The 4,230-nt window shown below is 44.3% G+C and overlaps 1 pseudogene; it reads right to left on the reverse strand.

The window, feature by feature from the left end:
• Positions 1 to 3,191: 3,191 nt before the first annotated feature.
• LOC147004472 (small ribosomal subunit protein uS12 pseudogene) lies at positions 3,192 to 3,639 on the reverse strand (annotated as a pseudogene).
• Positions 3,640 to 4,230: the final 591 nt, after the last annotated feature.

The raw sequence follows: 4,230 nt of genomic DNA on the forward strand, positions 1-4,230 counted from the left end.
TCCCTACCTGTCTATCAGGGAGTCAGTATCACATTTGGAGGTCGAGGAACAAATTGGATATCTTGGAATTGTGACACTTTTCTTAACTAGCCATGGCCCCTCTCCCTATCTGTCTGCTTACTAGGAAGTCTGTCTAACTCCAGGTCTCTCATTCCCCACTCTCAGAGGTCACCCTAACTGCTCTTAGGGGGTTTGGGAAGATGACCAAAGGGTTGATGATGGGGATCAGCAGTCAGAGTACCTCGTAGTTTCATAGTTCGAGGACTGAGATAGGCTGACTCCATGACAGGCTTCAAACTGGCAGTTCATGAGACTAGGCCTAAATTAATTTTTCTTTCTTTCTTTCTTTCTTTCTTTCTTTCTTTCTTTCTTTCTTTCTTTCTTTCTTTCTTTCTTTCTTTTGAGACAGGGTTTCTCTGTATAGCTCTGGCTGTCCTGGAACTCACTCTGTAGACCAGGCTGGCCTCCAACTCAGAAATCCACCTGCCTCTGCCTCTGCCTCCCACGTGCTGGGATTAAAGGCACTCGCCACCACTGCCCAGTTTAGTCCTAAATTTCTGTTTCCCAGAACTGGGCAAGCCAAGGCAAGTCAGTTACTGGAAAAACCACAGGCTGTGGGCAGCCAATCAGAAACTGTCCTGCTATCAGAAGCTGCCCCACCTCCTGGCATGAGACAAGAGCAGTGGGTCAGCAACTGTGAGGAGCGGGTGTGGCAGCAGTCCCAAGAAGGCGCCAGGGACTGCAGCTAAGTCGTATGACTTGCACCTGACTTCCTCACCTGAATATAAGCCACAATCATCGTGAGAGCTGCGCAGGTGTACCAGGATACTGGCGAATCCATTTTGGTGGAGATATGCCCCTGCTGCCCTGATTAGCTGAAGCTGCGTGCCTGGTGAGGTGACGTGGCCTGCTGTGAGTGGGTGGGAACTGAGAGTATATAAGAGTGAGAGGCCCAGAGTTCGGGGGGAGATATAAACAAGAAGAAAGATGAAGACTGAACTGAACAGATAAACTGCTGTTAGAAGGACTGGTGGTCGTGTCGTTCTTGCTGGTCGAGAGCGGACGCGACAAGCAACAGTTTTCCAGGTTTCCCTAGCAACAGTCTCCTGCCCTCCTTTCCCCCAGCAATGGTCCTGGAGTGTCCATCCGCTCAGGCCCTAGCCAATTTCAAAGACCCTCATACCCTAGAGATTGAGCCAACCAATCAAGATAAAGGTCACCTACCATTCCCTGGAATTGCCCTAATCTGCTTTAAATTGGGCTTGAGAGCTCATCTGGGTGTCTCCATCTTGGTAAATGGTAGACCCATGCATGCTGGACTTCTGCAGAATAACACGCTCTCTGCTTTTGTGTAACTATTTGAGTCTGGGTTATCATTCTTCAGTGAATCATGGAGCTTACATTAGAAGGGCCTGCCTAAGGGGCCAAAATAAAACTTAACAGATGATGATAGCACAGAGCCTAAGACAGTTATTTGGTGATGGTGTGTATCTTTGGAGCTTGCCATCCAAGTGAGGTAGCACCATTGTCTACTGTAAGATGTCCACCATGTAGGAGGCCATTTGTCTGGTTCAAGAGTTCAAAAGAGCCTTTTATCAGCCAGTTTCTTTGACTGAGGGTCTAACTTGCTCCAATTGTCCAGGAGACAAGCCAGTGGTGGCACTGAAGGAATCTTGGAGGATTTTGTCCCCATCTTGATGAATGGTGGTCCTAAAAAAATTCAAGATGAGGTCCCAAAATGACACCATCTTCAGAAGAAATCCAGAAATGAACTCCTCCCCAAAATGATGAAGTCTAGAAATTATGAGGTCTAGGGGTCTTGTTTGAGTTTGTTTTCTCTTCTAGTTAAAATATTTAAAGACAGAAAAACGCCCCTGAAGAACAACAGATAGCAGCAGAGAAAACTCACCTACCAAGACATAAAGGCATTTTATTGGTATGAGGAAACAACACATGCAGCAGACACAGAGAAAAAGACCCTCTGAAAAAAAATCCCTATTCTAATACACCTTTAATTAAAATAGTACATCACTTATCCCCTTCCTTTCCTTCCCCCTCTCCAACCGCTCCCATGCCTCTCCTTCAAATTGATAGCCTCTTTTTCATTACTTTTTATTGTTACATACATATAAGCACGTGTCTGTACAAATATATAAATACATCATGTTGAATCCATTTTATTGTTTGTGTATATATGGCTTCAGGGCTGACCACTTTGTACTGGATAACCAGTTCAGAATCCCATCCCTGGGAAAGGCTAATTCTTCCTTTTCTCAGCCATTGTTAGCTCTCTGTAGTCCTTCATCCAGGGGTGGAACCCCATGAACCTGTGCCTTGCATTCTGTGTTAACATGATCACTATTGATGTTGCCAGTGTTCCATTCTTGTTTATGCAGACATTTCTAGAATAGATTTTCACAGCAGACTTCCCAGTATTCTTGTTTGAACCATCTTTCCAGCTCTTCATCCACAGTCTTCCCTGAGCCATAGATGCAGGAGCTGTGAAATACATGTATCCATTGGGGTTAGGCTTCCCAGGATCATCAATCTCTGCATTGTTTCCAGTTGTGGTTTTCTGTGATGATCTCTATTTACTGTAGAGGAGCTTCTTAGATGAGGAGTGGTAGCTGCACTTATTTAAGGGTATAAGGATAAGATTTAGAATGTAGGAAGAAATCATGCTGGTCTAGCAAAGTGATGGTAGTGGATTCTTTTCTTAGGTTTACGACCTCACTAGTCCCAGAAAGTTGGTTAAGTTTCTAGTACCAGGCATTATTCCCCTCCTGTTGAATGGGCCTTAAGTTCAATTAGAGAGCTGTTGGTTACCATTTATATGTGAGTGCCACTTACTGCTCCTTTACATATATCTTGCCATGCTGGCCATTGTTGTGGCTCATAGGCATTGCAGCTGGGTAGGACTGCTTAATTGTTTCCCTCCCTTGGCACCTTGAACAGTATTTTCTGGTACCATGGAAACTATACTGCAGGAGGGAGGCTTTCAGGTTAGATCCAGCTGAAACCACCCAAGTCCTGTGTTCTGAGTGCAGGATTTTCTTCAGCAATGGGACTTACCTTCAACCTCCGTGAGGCAAGGAAGGGCAACAGTAGTCTATATTGTTTGGGGAGTCACATGAACTACCTTGACCCACCTTTTGAATGGAGGTTTCTCCTGTCTGATACTGGGGTTTTTGTTAGTCTATGTTTTTAATATACAAATGTATTACTGCATTTCCACAGCCAAAATTTATGATCATAGTCTTTTTCTTCTTGCCTTTGTACATGACTAAAAGAGTCACATTGGCTACTTTAACAGCCTTAAAGCAGACTCCAGGGATATGATCTACAACATGACCTTTAGACCAATTCCAGCAACCAGAACTTCATCATTTTCCTCATTGAAGTTCAAATAGTCATCACTGAGCATAAACGCTGTGATCTATGGTGTTCTCCATGAGCTGCACCCTGACACACTTCCTGATATCAGAATTTGCCTGTCTGGCTTCAACCCTTACTTTTTCCAGCACAATTCTCTTTGCATGAGGATTGGTTCTCAGGGCTGTGCCCCAAAGGGCTTTTTTTGGTATTGCTTATCATCCCACTGCTGGTCCTGTTTGTGACTGCGAAGCATCTGGCAGTGCAAAGACCACACAGTTGCTGGCTTGTGTGTGTGTGTGTGTGTGTGTGTGTGTGTGTGTGTGTGTGAGAGAGAGAGAGAGAGAGAGAGAGAGAGAGAGGTGCAGGGAGAGAGGGAGGGAGGGAAGATGAGAAAGCTTGTCTATGATTCTTGAGGAGAACGTCAGCTCCAGTGTGTGTGTGTGTGTGTGAGAGAGAGAGAGAGAGAGAGTGTGTGAGACATGCACGTTGTCTATAATTATAAATTTAGGTAAATGTAAGACAAAATGATTCCTTGAGACTTTGTTCTTATTTGTCTTTCTTTCTCTTCTGAATTGGGCATCCCCGATCTTCGTTTTCAACTTCAAATCACCAGTACATTGCTATTGCTCCCTATGACTCCCCCAACCGACCCTTGCTCCTTACATGCTCCCTTTGTAATGTCCTGATTTCCATTGTTATTTTATGTTGTATATTCACATCTGAAGCTTTGGAGCTAGGAACAAACTGCAGATGAGAGAGAACACATGCTATATAATTTGAAATTGAGAGTTAGTCCATGAGAGAAGACACGCTGTGCTGTATTTGTCTAAGTCTGGCTTATTCCACTTAATGGAA

Source organism: Mus caroli, unplaced genomic scaffold, assembly GCF_978045245.1.
Source record: "Mus caroli unplaced genomic scaffold, Mus_caroli_1 scaffold_5, whole genome shotgun sequence".
Taxonomy (NCBI): Eukaryota; Metazoa; Chordata; class Mammalia; order Rodentia; family Muridae; genus Mus; species Mus caroli.